Source organism: Maniola hyperantus, chromosome 22 (assembly GCF_902806685.2).
Source record: "Maniola hyperantus chromosome 22, iAphHyp1.2, whole genome shotgun sequence".
Taxonomy (NCBI): Eukaryota; Metazoa; Arthropoda; class Insecta; order Lepidoptera; family Nymphalidae; genus Maniola; species Maniola hyperantus.
The window spans coordinates 1,978,059-1,994,868 of record NC_048557.2 but is presented as its reverse complement, the minus strand read 5'-3'; the positions used below and the strand labels follow the sequence as shown (position 1 = coordinate 1,994,868).

The 16,810-nt window shown below is 35.8% G+C and overlaps 1 protein-coding gene across 2 annotated transcripts in view; it reads left to right on the top strand.

The window, feature by feature from the left end:
• Nucleotides 1-4,452: 4,452 nt before the first annotated feature.
• The window catches only part of LOC117992995 (GAS2-like protein 3), a 101,546-nt gene continuing 89,188 nt past the window's right edge, over nt 4,453-16,810 (top strand). For both annotated transcript variants that reach the window (XM_069506131.1, XM_069506130.1), the window contains exon 1: nt 4,453-4,672. The gene's annotated coding sequence lies outside the window, so the exon portion shown is untranslated. The remainder of the gene's footprint in view (nt 4,673-16,810) is intronic.

Sequence of the window (16,810 nt, the reverse complement as noted above, 5' to 3'; positions counted from 1 at the left end):
GGTATAGTGTATAGGTATGGGTTGAAAGTTGAAACAATTATTATACGTGGGTCTGCGGTAGGGGTGTGTCACTTGTGTCAGTCTACACTTCCGTTGCGCCCTCGACTCGACCACACCTGTTGGAATTAAGCTACGGCCAGATTTGCGAACAGTTGCTATTTTTTTCGAACTTTTTTTTGTGGCTTAGTATTTAATGTGACTAATTTTATCACAACTATGTACACGTTGTTAGGTATATCATAACATATTGCATGCCGGGTGACAGCTGAAAATCAGCGTCCTGCATCTTATGTGTGTTAACGCATATGATGCAGGACATTATGCTGAGCTGTACACCCATTTGGGGTGGTGTCACAGATGAAAATGTTACATTTGTACTTTGTTTTTATCTGTGACACCAACAACAAATAAATGCATTTTCTTTCTTTTCTTTCTTCTTTCTTTCTTTCATGTTAATAGGCAGAATTTGGCTGTACCATTTTGTTTTTGTACATCTCCACTATTTACCCAGATTTGCAATAAAGAAATTTGTATTTGTATTTGTATTTGCGATCATAAGAATTTAGTGTATTTTGAAAATGGATGTCCATTCAAAAATTCTAATTTCATTATACTTAGGCCACACCGTGGGACGCTTATTCCACGTCATGATTGTACACTTTTGATTGTCAATAATTGTTGAATTAGTAACATAATATGTATATGACATGCAGGATGAACAGTGTGGGTGACAACACTGTGCACTGTGGGACGCCAGCATTGATGGGCTTAAGTTCAGAAAAAAAATCGTCGACAACGCTTTTGATGTTGCGTCCACAAAGAAAGCTGGCGATCCAATTACACAGCTTCACGGTTAGTCCGTAGGGTCTTAGTTTCGATAGAAGTGCCCCCATGCCAAACGATTTGTCGATGGTCTGGCTGCAGCCTTATGCAGTTTGCACGTTATGCAAGCCATTACAATGATTGCTTGCAACAAAAAGCCGTTAACGCCAATATACTTTAAAAACACGTGAAATGGAATATAGTTGTAGTTATAATAACAGCTATTTCGTCATTTATTGTCGCTATTAAATAAAGGATTAACGGATTGCCGATTACGATCCGGATAGGCTAACCCACATTGAGGATTTACCTAAATATTAGATAATGTGCCTACATAATGTAAGTTTTACTTTTATTTTTACCAGTTTACGGTAGGTAGACCTTTACGTTAGGTACTTAAGCTTTTATGTAATTTATTTTCTTTATGGCCTACTCGTAGACAGTGGCGTGCACAGGGTTTGAAGCCAGGGTAGGCATTAGTTAGGGGAACCTGTTTACTGGCAGGTCATAATGTAAATTTGCATTGAGCTATTACAACTGGGGTAAGCAGTGCATTTATGCCTCTATGACCTGCACCCCACTGCTCGTAGAGTAGGTTTATCTAGGTAAGGTATACTTCGTTCGGTTACATTTAGAAGTAAGTAATCAATTTTTATAACTTTAACCTAGACTTGAAGGAAATTTCGGTTTTGGCAGATCGAGATGGCAATCGGGGTCTGTGCGGGTCTGCGGGGCGTTGCCAACCCGAATGCCATCTTGACCTGTCGTGGACTATTACGAGATTGGCTAGGATTTCCGGTATTTTCAACAATTGCTCATTTTTTATAATTTTATTAAGTAAGTACCTACCTACCGTCTGTACTGTAGGTACATACCGATGAGGATGCTTTTAGTTCATAACAATTAAAAGTTGATACAATGAGATAATAATTACTTTAAACAGTACAAAAGAAGTACCTAAAGTAACCAACGTCGATGCGCAGCGATTACGAAATTCCCAAAAAAAAAAAACAACTTAAAAATGCATCACTTCGTTGAGCGAAAGTTATCTTTTAAAACAAAAGAGATATATGCACTATCGCACATTTGGGTAATTAATTAATTATTATGTGAACATGCATGTTATTCAACACGCTACGCCACAATCGGTATTGTCTCAAGATGACCGACTGCAACATAGCGAGGTTTTGTTTTGTGCAGCTTCCGCTCCCACGCGGGTGACTGGAGAGCACAAAATAATTATAATCTTTTCGAATACGAGCATACATTTAAGTAAGTAGACCGTACTGCAAAGATTTTTGATTGGCAGAACGTATAGGTACTTTTAAACGTCAACCTTAAACTGGGATAAAGTTTATTTTTATTTGTTAAAAAAAACCACTCATCTGCGACCACCCTAAAGACCTCACATGCGATGATGCGCTATGTGTGTTCGAGTATTAGATTACATGGTTACAATCTGTCAAATTTTACTGAAATCGACCACTGAATGTCGTCTCCTGATTTAATTATCTCCAAGTTGCATAAGCGAGTTGGTGGGAAATCTTTGAGAGAACATTATGGGGGAACTCTCAGGCATGGAGGTTTCCTTACGATGTTTTCCTTCACCGTTGAAGCAAGTGATATTTAATTACTTAAAACTCATTTAGAGGTACGCTCCAGGATCGACCCTCCGACCGCCGATTAGGAGGCGGACGTCTTAACCACTAGGCACTAGGCTATCACAGCTTCGTAAACAAAGCAACATAACGATAATTATAGGATTGGTAAAAAAAGTCAAAGCAATTTCAGAAAAAAGTACAGGAAAACCTTTAAAATACTGCAGTCATTTATATTTTTGTGAAGTGTTTTATCTTTATGCAACTACGTTTACAATGGGCGTAAAAGCGAAAAGTGAATCTTACTCTCTTTTAATGAATGCCGCTCATCAGGTAAATTCATTATGTCATATTTTGATAAACGTTGCGTTTTCTCTTTTCATTCACACGCATCCTGTACTTTGTTGGTGAATGGCGAAAGGAGGCTGTGAACACGTATCTTGTACTTTTGGTCAAGTATTTGAAAATTACGAATTATATGGTTCCAAGTATAAGTTAATGGCTCCATCACTCAGCGACCCTTTACCGATCTTGGCTACTATGTCTTCTCTAGTGGAGATAATCTCTGGAAAAATCCTATTCAGAGTGTTCAGGGCCAAATGTGTTTTATCTTTTCAGTAAGTTTCAGGAGTTTCCGTTTAACTCAAACCGCATTTGCGATTTTTGCATTGGCTAAAAATTAGAACATTCAAATACTGTGGATAGATTAAGCTAAGTGCAATGTGCATGCTCGCGACAAGATTCGCGTTGATTTAAGTTTTATTTAATCCCGCATTCTTTGACTTCCTCGGACAAATTTTAATATGTCCTCTGCTCAAAGATACTGTAGACTAACCCCTTTTCCATAATGCAAGCTTGAATGCAAGTATTTCTGTGTCAAAATGGTTGAGCAGGAAAAGGAAAAAAACACACTTTCGCATTTAAAATGTTAAGCAAATCAAAACATAGACCAATAACAAAATATCACGAAGCGTGAAATCAGTAAAAACAGAAAAATACAGCAATCAGCAATTTGGATTGGATTTCAACGATTGAACCGGCAAACGCCATAAACTGCGTGACTTATGGAAATGGCATCCACGATCCACTGCATTTACTGCATTTGCATGAACGATATTGTTTTTCCTTTTGGAACGAGTAAAAGCGGAGGCTCGGATTCCAATATTTTGCCGGCTTTTTATGTCGTCTGTGCTTTGTACTTGTGTACTGGGTATGTTAACCCGCCTTTATCGGGCTAGAAAAGTGTCACATAAACATTGACAAGGGTCAATATTACCCGGACCCGGGTATGGTTCTCCCTTCTTTAATATTCCAGTTGGTCATGGTTGACCTGATATATGACTTACAATTTTTATATTGTACTTAGTTAATTTTAAACATAAAATATGAAATGAGAAACTATCACAGTTTTTTTCTTAGTCTAAATTATAAAAGGACATACCTAATGTAAAATTAAATTATTCAGTACCCCTATATTCAATGTACTCTGTGTTATCCAGATTTGGGCTGGGCTTTCATACTCATTAAACAGTCAGTCAGGACTTTCTTCTTAAACTTACTTGTTACCTGTTTCTAGATAACTAGATGATACCCGCGGCTTCATTCGCGTGGTTTTATAGTTTTGAAAATTTCGTGGGAATTCTTTGAATTTCGGTAAAAATCAGTAAAAAGAAAAACTTGGTCGTCCTGTTTGAGATAATTTTAAGTGAGAAAATATGTCATTAAACGTAAAACAAAGGATTTTAGAAAAAATAACAATATATTTAAAATATAAACAATTTAGTTTACAGCCAGTTCCAACACTAAAGAATCACGTAAATCTGTCGATTGTCGATCCTTGGTGGGCGGCATGATTGAAAGACAAACAAACACACTTTCGTACATGAGTAGTGAATTAATGGTTTTGATAGTGCCGGGTCATTTTGTCCCAACACAATGACGCCGGGTTAAGTATAGTGTATTTTGCTTTGGCTGTATGCAGTCTGGCTGCTGGCCGTGCCTTCATACTCTGTCTGATCACTGATGCCTTCATTTCATATTGCACGCAGTCGCGGCGCGGTGCACACACGTTTCAGCGATCTACGTTCCTCTGCTCGGGGCCGGCAAAATAACAACCGTATCGTAATAATTTACGCAAATCTCAAAGTTTCAAATTAATTAGTGAGTGAGAGTTTTTGTGACGTTAAAGCACTGTAGTGGAACACCAGTTATGACTTGTGAGTGGAGAGAAGACGAGCTGAATTAATATTTTGGTAAGATTTTTTTTTCACTTTTATGACGGTATTCGCGTTTTTTCGTTGAGAGCTATTGTTTTTTACGGCTGTATAAATTAAAGTACCTAGATAGTTATTATATAGTATTTTTACCGGATGAATGCATATCATTTTTACCGAATATTTTCATATTATTGTGCCGCAGTTCATAGGTACCTATGTATAACTTATGAACAAACTACCAGTTAAGTAGATAATTAATTTCTCTACATGTGTAGTAGATAGTACCTAATTGGTAAGTATCCAAAAGAAAATGAGAAGAAAAGTATTCAAATAACTTTAACAAAAGATTACTTATCTGATCTGCTTTGCCGAATCGGAATTCTCAGAAATAATAATTATTGTAATGACTGAGGTAAATTCCAAATGCTCACGGATTGTTCTCGACAACATTGTTGATAGCATTGCTTAACGGAACCATTGTTCTTATTACTATGGGTTCTTGTAGGACTACCTGCACCAACGTAGGTCTCTACTAGCCTTCATTATGACCTACGTAACAAATTCATACTTGTAAATTTTTGATCAATTTTTGGAAATGTTACACTATTTTGTAAGTGCAGAATAGGTATATTATACATAGAAATATACATTTCTAAAAATTGCATTTTCCATGAAAAATCCAGATTTACAATTTAGAAGTAAGTACAGATTTTGAAGTAAATAGGTAGGTAATAGGCTACTTGACAATTTTTTTAAGTTGGTCTTAAATGGTTAATATTTGTCCTATTATATCAAAAAAATTAACACTATATTTTTTTGCGCCCTAAAAACCGTAAAACTTTAATTTAAAATTAAAGTTTTACGGTTTTTAGGGCGCAAAAAAATATAGTGTTAATTTTTTTGATATAATAGGACAAATATTAACCATTTAAGACCAACTTAAAAAAATTGTCAAGTAGCCTATTATGTTCTTATCTAGGTATATGTATTAATCTATTGCTTGACTAAGTAGGTAGGTACAATATTTTAAGTTCAGTTATTATTGTAATACAACAAATTTACATACTAATTAGTAATTACATATATAAAGTCATATAAAGTAGACATATCTCATATTTTAATTATTTATTTGGTAATACGTAGTAGGTGGGTACAATTTAATATTCCATACATACCTTCTACAATTACAAAGGGTGTTGAAAACCTTATTTTTGAATACTTATGTTTAGTTATAGAACAAAAACTGTATCGGACTTTAATCAATGCCACAGTCACAAAAAGTTTAATAAACTTGTAAGTAGGTAGGTATATGTATAAAAGGTATATGTTTTATATCCAGGAAATTATAAATATCGACCGTTATGTTTAACTGAGGTTGGTTAATTGGTGTAGTATTCTTTACTCGGTAACTAATTTATTAAATGAGTAGGTACCTATGTTATTTAAACTATACTAGGTCAAATCCAATAATTTTGGTACCTAGGTACTTTGAAAGTACCTATCCATCCAATCTTTCAAAAATCTTTGTTCATTAGTAGAAAATTGAAAAGTTGCGTTAAACACCGACTATGAATTCAGTCTATGAATACACATCTCCGTTTATTCAAAACTTTGTTCTTATAACAATACAATACAAGTCGTATTTCAAGAAACTTAAAGCACACTTAAACTTAAAGGGGTATGGGTTTAATAAAAACTGCCATACCACTTCCAGGTTAGCCCGCTATCATCTTAGACTGCGTCATCACTTACTACCAGGTGAGATTGCAGTCAAGGGCTAACTTGTATCTGAATAAAAAAATAAAAAATAAAAAAAAACATCCCCGATGGTCGGGGCCCGATCTAATACCAGCTATACACGGACCTAGCAGTTTTTACCATCCGCCCGAATGCCATCTCCTTATGTGGCAGCCCGCAGCAAGCCTGGGTAAGCGCAAGCAAAAACATGACAAAATAAATGGCCTCCTCGTTGTTATAACATCCTAGTGTTTTGAACCCGGAACCTTTGGTGACATTCCGATGTTGGCATGGATTAAATCCCCTATCTATCCATGCAGGGTTTGAAACTTCTGTTATGTTGCCCACATTGTGACTGAAGTTAGCAAGGGGTGGCCCATGCCAGTTAAATTATCTTATCTATATAAAAGCGAAATACCACTCCTAATCACAAAATTTCAGGAACTATATAAAGCCTCTAAACTTGAAATTTGGAATATCCTTCTAGGGCGTAGGCATCAGCTAAGAAAGGGGTTTTGAGAAATCAAAAAATCCACTCTTTAGGTGGTTTGAACTTTGGAAGATTGTAGGAACCTTTTGGCGATAGGTCGTTTTCAATGGGAAAATTTCTTAATTTCATGAGAAGGAAATTGTACGCGGATGAAGTCGAGGGCAACCGCTAGTTATCTATACATGTTGCCCGTTAGACGCCTCTAGTTTTTATAGGTTCTCAAGTTTTCTCCCGAGGATTATAATGCATGTGCATTATCGAGAAACTACGCAGAGGAATTTTGTACTAGTGTTAATTGACGTTGAATTATGATCTTTATTTATGAAGCGCATCGAGACTCGCTCGTACGTTTGTGTATTTGATATATCCGACTGAAAATGATCGCATTTTATATCTATCAATATTATTTTACACGACTGCCCAAAAAAAGGAGATCAGGCCTCAGGGTACATGTATGAATGTGATTTTTTTTATTCCATCATAACTTCTAAATGCCTAAACAAATTAGGGAAGTTTAGTGAATGTATGTTTTTCCGTTATTTGCTTTGTGCAGTTTAGTCGTGCAATTGAAAGAAATCTAGATAAATGGCTAGACCAATTTTAACAAATTTCAAAAATATTGTAGGACCGGAATCTTTTAAATGCAACACAGGTGTACGAGGTGTACCTAACCTTCATCGGTATTGCGAAATTAGTTTTGACAAAAAAAACTAGATCACACAATCACATTTATTAATTAAAGCTAGATTTTGCAGTTAGTTGGTATTGCGAAAACACTGTTATGTGCATATCGAATAGCTTAGTCGAATAGATACATTTTTATAGTCCAAAGCTTTGTATCCCTTTCTCATACTGACTAAAGTAGCACAAGTTGATATCTTACATGGATTTAAGGATTCCAGACCAGTCAGTCAGTCACCTTTTCTAAATGTATAAAAGGATTGACTGACTGACTGATCTATCAACGCACAGCTCAAACTACTGGACGGATCGGGCTGAAATTTGGCATGCAGATAGCTACTATGACGTAGGCTTCCGCTAAGACAGGATTTTTGAAAATTCAACCCGTAAGGATCATAAGGATGTGAAATAGGGGTTTGAAAATTGTGTAGTCCACGCGTACGAAGTCGCGAGCATAAGCTAGTCCTTTCATATATTTAGATTTACTTCTTGTCATTACTGCTACATATTCTGGCAGCAAAAAGTGTGCACTGGTTGATTATCAATCTCGTTATGATTTTTGCAGGTCACTCGCGAAACCTGTTTCATTTCAAGGCGTATGAGCTGGGAATTATTTTACGGTATTTTCTGATTCTTAATTTGGTCTTTAAGCATAATGGCTCATTTTATGCGCAAAGGATCAGCGTGCTGGACTGCATTTTCGCGCTGGACAGCCTGACCAGCGCGAAAATGCAGCCAGTAGGTATTCTTGGAACCATTCCACGCGGGCATGATTTGTACAGTAATTAAATAAGCCTAGCTTTAAATTTCTTGTAACATTTTCAATAAAAAAATTACGTACCTATAGCTAGAAAAATTTCTGGAAATACCAGAATGTCTGGAGATTGATTATGGAATTTCAACAAATATCTGAAAAGAGAATTTCCCAGATATATTTTATTGTCATGCAGGTACGTCGTCAGTCCTAACAGCAGTTAAATGTGGCAAAACCTTTCGTCTAATGTACCCGCACAGTGGACCCGTTAGCCGTTAGGTAGGTATTTATATTTTATCTCGAGCTGTGAGCTGTGACATCATTTACATCAGTGTGTTATGTATTGTTATGTAACATCGACGAACGACCTTGGCTCGTGGGAACCACCGTTTATCTTTAATCGTTTTGTGAACTGCAATCGGTATATTTATCTTTGTTTCTAAAACGTCTTCATATTGTGCCCGACCTAGCAGTCAGTTATTCGTCACGGACATGACTTTGATAATTGCCTTATTCCTTCCATTCTTTGAATCCTGCACATTAATACTATTATTATAGTAACTTAGAATTTTATCTTATCGTGTCAAAGACGTATTCCCGTTTTTTTTACAATTCAAAAGTCCTTAAAGGTCCTTGATCAACTTTCTCTTAAAGTGCCTCTTCTCAAGAAGGTCGCCGTGTTTGCATGCGTAGAATATGGATGGCCAATCTTTGATAGTGAAGCGTCAAGCGGCATAAGAAGAAAAAGACGTTCTTGATGAATTTGAATAAATCAGCCATCATCCAATAGACGTCCACTACTGGACATAGGTCTCTTCCACACGCCACGGTCTTGCGCCGCCTGAATCCAGCGATTTCTTGCGACTCGTTTGATGTCCTCTGTCCACCTAGTGGGGGGTCTTCCAATGCTGCGCTTTCCGGTGCGAGGTCGCCATTCGAGCCAGTGCTCGAATGGCGACCTCGAACTCTCGAAGCCTCAACATCTATCGGTTTTTCGAACTATGTGCCCTGCCCATTACCGTTTTGCTTTGCAACCCGTTGAAATATGTCGGATGTCAGTTACTCTGGTTCTTCTACGAATCTCCTCATTTCTGATTTAGATAGAGAAACTCCAAGCATAATAAAAATCAGTAAGGAAGCTCAAAGCTCTTCGTCGATGTAGAAAATGTTGTATAATACTCGTATATATTCGGCGAGCGTCGCAGGCGCAGCGCAGCGCACGCGCCGCAGGAAGTCATTATTAAGCGCGGTTCCGCACCACCTGTCACCCATCGACGTTTCGGCCTGTTGCCAAACAAAAACTACCGCCATACCATTATATCATTCTATAATATGCGCGAGCATATCTCAATAGATTTTACGAGTCTTCTGCATCATTGAATACACAGTTTTTGTGGCAGTCAGTATTTTTAGGGTTCCGCACCTCAAAAGGAAAAAAAGCACCCTTATAGGATCACTTCGTTGTCTGTCTGTCCGTCTGTCTTTCCGTCTGTTGTGTCTGTCAAGAAAACCTATAGGGTACTTCCCGTTGACCTACAATCTTAAAATTTGGTAGGAAAGTAGGTCTTATAGCACAATAATTGATAAATCCAAAAACTGTGAATTGGTAGTTACGTCACAAAAAAAATTTAAAATGTGTTCATTTTCAACTTTTAAAGTAAGATAACTTTACCAAATGGGGTATCATATGAAACGGTTTTATCTGTATATTATTCTAAAACACATTTTTATTTATCTTTATGCATAGTAAATTTATCGTGTAAAATGACGAAAAATTAGAACTGTGGTACGGAACCCTCGGTGCGCGAGTGTGACTCGCACTTGGCCGGTTGTTTGCTTTTTATCTCAATGTTTAGTTTTTAATAAATTTCGGTTTCGACTGACTGTGTCTAGTCTCCTCCAGTCCAGTGTTCCGTGTCTCATGGTGACTAGTGTTTAAACATGTCCAACGTACCATAACGTTATAAAATCTATAAAAATCTATAAAAATCTAAAAAAATCTATAAAAAGTCAGTTCTTTAGTAAAACATAGCCATGATAAATTAGAGTTCACTGCCTTAATTACTTAATGGTTTCTCTTTAGTAGAGTCCCGTCTCTCCTTAATTGCATTATTTACCTATACTTGTATTTCTACATTAGATAAGTAGGTACCTACCTAATTACTTATTTAACTTATCAGATATTTATTTTAATTCTTTATCATAAGGTACGTGTAGGTATTTTGGTTTTATTCTTACTTCAATTGCTAATCGTGGTATGTAATGTACCCGTTTTTCTGCAATACACGGAATAAGCTTAAAATCATTAATTTCTAATTTTTGTTTTATAAAGAGATAAGATGGTCAAAAAGTACCTACTATTAGAATGAAAACCACTTTGATATACTTTAGAAGGCTTTTATTCACTGTTCACATGGTAATTCTTAGTTATAACTTTATAAGAGCACAAGACCAAACTCCTATTTCTACGCGCCATTTCAGAGTGACGTTTCGCATAGATTCGCTACTCCGCAGACCAAACGCCACAGATTAATACAGTCACCTTGTTTTGCCGTCTAACACTACCTACGTAACAGAAAGCTGCAAAAGTTTAAGTAGATAAGTAAATGTAATTAAACAAAAGTAATTAAACGTGATATCAGAAATGTCGATAAATCAGAAATAACGATAAATCAGAAATGTCGATAAATCTATGATACTAAAAGATGAGATCTTTAAAAAGGGCTGAAGTGAGAGCGAAAGTTGAAAGCTTTGAACCAGTGTTCTAAAGATCTGTTGTATGATATGATACCTACAAATGATTCAGTGTGACTCCCACCACAGACACAGAATAGCGCGATTCAAGATTCAAGATTCTTTATTTGCAGAAACATATTTTACAATGAGTTGTCCAGAGAAATGTTTCACCTTACATAATCAGGCATGCAACATTAGTAACAATTTAATGTTTATTTTTTTTTAATTCAAAATTTTATTTACTGTCATAATTTCGACAAGACGTGCAATTTCTGTCTCTTAGATTTCAACTTCCAACTTAGATCGATACCGAGCTTTTCCTGTCTGTAGGTTGGTTAGCTAACTGGTCGGACGGAGTTTGTTTTGATTTGTTGTTACCCTCGATTTGTCCACTTTTCCCATTGAATTATGATTTTTATCACAGAATTACAAGTGGCCTGTCTCCAGCTTTCTCAATCTATCAAGATTAAAGTATAGTTGTTTAGGCTTCTAAAAGACTGTCTGTGGATTAGCGGGAATTTATCGGCAGCAGACTTATTAGACCATGTTGGACAGTGTGTAGACGCGTATTTCCTACGACTTCTCAGAACTACTGAAAAAAGCTTGCAGCAGTAGATACATTGTCCTACTTGATCACATTTGGGTCAGCTCTCTTCCGTCCGTCACAATACGTCGCGGATGAAAAACTGGTCGCCGTTGACTGCTCCAGAAAATGCGGCTGGAATAGAAAAATTGACGCGTTGGTGACAGATTTGATATAGGTACTTCCTGGTTTTGACGCTCATTTACTGACTTGCCTCGATTTTTCTCTAGAGGCCTGTGTTAAAATGTTTGTAGAAATCCGATCCGACAGACTCTGTCCCTGGTGGAATGTTGTACATATATTTTTTGAGATTAGCGCATTAAAAACTGGTACAGTACGAAGAATATAATGTACATCGACCTATAGGATGAGCTTTCGACTTTGTAGAGCGTTGTCTCTGTCACTCTTACCTATGTGACGTTTTGTCGGTCTCAACAACAGAGACGATCCTCTACAAAACCGCTATCTCTTTCTAAAGGTCGATGTACATTTTCTGCCACGTACTGTAGATAGAAAGATAGATACGGTGCATATGGTAAGGACAAATAGATATGGTAGGGATAGGAGTTTAGTTTACATCAAAAAGACTTGTAAAACTGCAACAATTTCATGCTAAAATCTTTTGCCCCGAGTGTCACAGGTCCCAATACATTCAAGTAAGTAAACTAGCAATAAAACCAGGTGAATAGATTCAGACATTTTTATTTTAAAAGTTCTTACACTTTGGAAAGAAATGGGTAGAAAATAGGAATAAGAAAAAAACCATTCGCTTTGGAATAAATTATGACTTCCACGTAGGCGAAGATAAAAAAGCAAAAACTCTTTATCGAAGAGAAGAGTGCTATGGGAGGTCTGAATATAAACATGAGAATTAAGGATGTTCGAAGTCGTTGTGGAGGGCATAGTAAAGTGTTATTTCTATCGCATTCAATTGTTGTTACAATCACACTACGATCAAAGGAATAGGGCAGCCAGACTATAAATAAACCGTGATGGGACCATAGGAGATGCTGGTGCGATGATCTTGGTATCTAGGAAATGCTTATTTTAGAGAAATCATAAGCTGGATTACTGATTATGTTATTCATGCCGTTTTCATTCGTTCCTTGGTCTTTTTAGGGTTCCGTACCTCAAAAGGAAAAACGGAACCCTTATAGGATCACTTTGTTGTCTGTCTGTCTGTCTGTCTGTCTGTATGTCAAGAAACCTACAGGGTACTTCCCGTTGACCTAGAATCATGAAATTTGGCAGGTAGGTAGATCTTAAAGCTGACATTTGGGGAAAAATCTGAAAACCGTTAATTTAGGTTTAGATCACACAAAAAAAATTAAATTGTGGTCATGAACTAATAATTAGTATTTTCAACTTTGGAAGCTTGGACGATTTAACCTAAGGACGCGCCTCGCATGATTATTCCCCTCTGTCAATAGTAATGGATTTTTAATCCACTGCGTTTATAAACACTGTTTGCGGAATCGATTTTGTCATTGTCAGAATCGTTTTCGATGTGTGACGACGTCTTACACGCTGGGTGAAAAATGCCTGTTTGTGCCGTTAGTGAGTGCAAGAACAAATCAAACACATCAAATTTACAAAAAGATGGAATTTCATTTCATAAGTAAGTATTTTTGGTGTAATAAACGCTTTCTATAAATTAAATTACATAAATTATTATAATAAAATAACAATCGAGAACTTTACCGATTCAGTAATTGAGTACGTAATAATTCGGTAGAAACGAGTCACACTCCTCACGAGACTATATTTTGTTTTTTCTAAACAATTGCAACCCTCGATGTATACAAATTAGGTTAAAATTTGAATACGCGTGAACAGCATGAAATTACGTAGTAGTACGATAGTGATTGCGGTTCGATTATCGATATCGATGAAAACATTTTCTTTATTATTAACGACTAAATTACCGTCTTCAAGTCAAGTAAAGAATAGTTATTATTAATTACCACAATTTTTTCGCTACCTATACTTGTAATAAAACTGGTCGATTTCTGTGATTTCACGTACTTAATACATTTAAAAAAAAAAATTAAAGCAACGCAATTTTAGTGATAGGCGCGAAATGTATAAAATTTATGTATTAAATCGCCAAGAATGTACATAACATTAACCTAATGGTAAATAATGACGTGTTAAAAATAGAAGAGGCCACCGTGTGTGTTTACTAATTTATTTTTAACCGACTTCAAAAAAAGGAGGAGGTTCTCAATTCGTCGGAATCTTTTTTTTTTTTTTTTTTTTTTTTTTTTTTTTTATTTTTTATGTATGTTCCCCGATTACTCAAAAACGCCTGGACCGATTTTGAAAATTCTTTTTTTGTTTGAAAGGGTATACTTCAAAGTTGGTCCCATTTCAATTTGGTGAAGATCTGATGAACATCTTCGAAGATAGATACTGGAACTCCTCAACGGATAAGAGTAAATTGTTCGCGATCAGTGTAATAGCTTAGTAAACAGTAGATTTTTAACCAGTCATAGCATAATTCCATGGGGCCACTAAAAATTGTGAAATAAAATTTTTTTACAAAAAAAATAAAAACCGACTTCGTTACATAAACACTAAAAATTGAAAAATAATTTAATTTATTACCGAATATATTATGTATACAAGAGTTAATATAGTTCCATAATAATATTTTTTGGGGTCGGTGCCAATGAGGTGCCATTGTGGAGTCCCATAAAAATATGAAGTCCAGACGATTCGCGCAGCTAAAGCTAATTGGCACCGGCACCAAAAAGTATTATTATGGAACTATATTAACTCTTGTATACATAATATATTCGGTAATAAATTAAATTATTTTTCAATTTTCATAGTATCATATCTGTCTTATGGAATTTTGCTGTGGGGTAAAAGCGGCAGGTATTGAGAAAATTTTTGCATTGCTAATTTGTAAGGGCAATACGTGTTATATTTAATAACTTACATTTAATTTTTTTGGACAAAGAGTACACCATATTGGAATTACCATGTAAACCCAATGTGCAATAAATAAATGATTGATTGGAAAGAAAAAAACATTTTATTGATTGATATACCTACTAATTATGTTTGGTAGGCTTTTGCGCGGTCAGGTTTATTTTGTATTATATAATAATATAAGTCATTAATAAGCACATTTTCACTATCGAAATTTTAAATGAAAATTTCGCTATATAAAAAAATACAAAAGATTAAAAATGATATAAAATAAGTAAAAAAGTATGTGCATATTTTTTAAATAAATATTTTTCTTATTTTTACGTTGCATTCTTAGTTTTTGGGATAATTACCTATTAAGTGAGGTGAATGTATGCAAGAATACGCTACGCTGACCAAACACTGGTTTTAAGTAATTAAATACGAGTAATAAATTCTTACTTCTACTTTTGTTTCTGAAAAACTATCGATATATTTTAAAATATCGATACGGTAGCATCGCAAATCAATTTGACTGTCTTACACTCGTAATGTCTTTGTATGTTGATGTATATAACTTATTAGTGTGCGTAAAATGTAGTAGTGTTGAAGATTTAGATATGTGTGTGTTAATAATGACACAAAACTTTGTTGAGTGAGTGTGTCAAGTTGTCTATGTAGTGTTTCCTCGTCCCGCACCAAAAGTGTCAGAAATTTTTATTCGTAATTTTAGGCGCGTTACAATCGTCCAAGTTTGGAAGTGAGTGACTATATCAAGTGGGGTATCATATGAAAGGTCTTCACCTGTACATTCTAAAACAGCTTTTTATTTATTTTTATGCATCATAGTTTTTGAATTATCAATCAATTATCAGTCAATGGGTTTCCTAAATACAGCAAGTAGATACTTTGACTAGGAACTTTTTAAAAGTGATTTTATGAAAGTCTAAAGTTAAAGCAAATCTCGTACAATGCAATCGCAATAAAATGTGTAAGCAATGTAAAGAAAACCAAAATTATAGTGCTTGTGGCACAATAATAGTCCTTCAATCTGAATTATAAACGATTGTTCTGTAATATTTTGAAGGAAAACAGCCCTTATATCCTATGCAATACGTGTCAGGGTGTAAGTAAGCTCTTGAGAGTGCAGTCGCTAGGCAAGGTAGGTATGCAGCTTTCTTTGCGCTGCACTCGGCGTTAAATATTTCAAAGTTGCCAGTTGTGTACTTTTGTTTTAATGAACTCCTAGACCAAAAAGCTCGCATTGCTCACGGCTGCCAGTTTTCATGCACTCGTTACACTTTTTAAATAACTCACACTTCTATTAAAGTGTCTCCTTCACATGTTTCATCATCATCATCATCATCATCAACAATCGACAGACGTCCACTACTGGACGTAGGTCTGTTGTAGGGACTTCCACCGCTGGGGTCTTCCAACGCTGCGTCTTCCGGTGCGAGGTCGCCATTCCAACACCTTGAGATCCCAACGTAATTTGTAGTTTAGGTTGTACCTAGATATTTTCTTAGTGAATCCTAGCTCTGCAGTTCCTATTTCAAATCTCGTGTCTTTCGTATCTTGATCTACTGAAAGACAACAAAAATCTATTTTAAATTGCTTTTTCTTCCTCTTATAGTACTTATATTCGATATTATGAACCAATGTTTGCTATCACTACCCATATTATAAATGTAAAAAAGTGTGTTTGTTTGTGGGTTTGTCCTTCAATCACGTCGCAATGGAGCAACGGATTGACGTGGTTTTTTGCATGGGCATAGTCAAAGACCTGGAGAGTGACATAGGCTACTTTTTATCCTGGAAAATTAAAGATTCCCACTGTATTTTCAAAAACCTAAATCCACTTAGACGAAGTCGCGGGCATCAGCTAGTTTTTAAATAATATTTAGTCATGGACTTTACTAACTGGATTTTGGACTAATTATTGGACTTAAGTGGTGTTTGCTGAACCTATCAGTTATTTGTTCAAAGTAAGTATTTAAAGTAAATACCTTCCTTTCTCTTTTATTTTAGAGCGCACCTAAATATTTGTGGTTTGCTGATAACCCACTTGACCTTGTTAAGTTTTTTTACTTTTAAGACGCGATAAGGTGTTTTAGGGTTCCGTATCCGAATGCCCGAAGGATGCTAACGGCAGGTAAGCCTTCGCTTTCCGACTGTCAGTCTGTCAGCGGGCTGTATCTCATTAACCATAATATGTAGAGAGTTGAAATTATCATCACAGAGTGTGTATTTTTCTTCATGGTTGGAGTTCTTGTT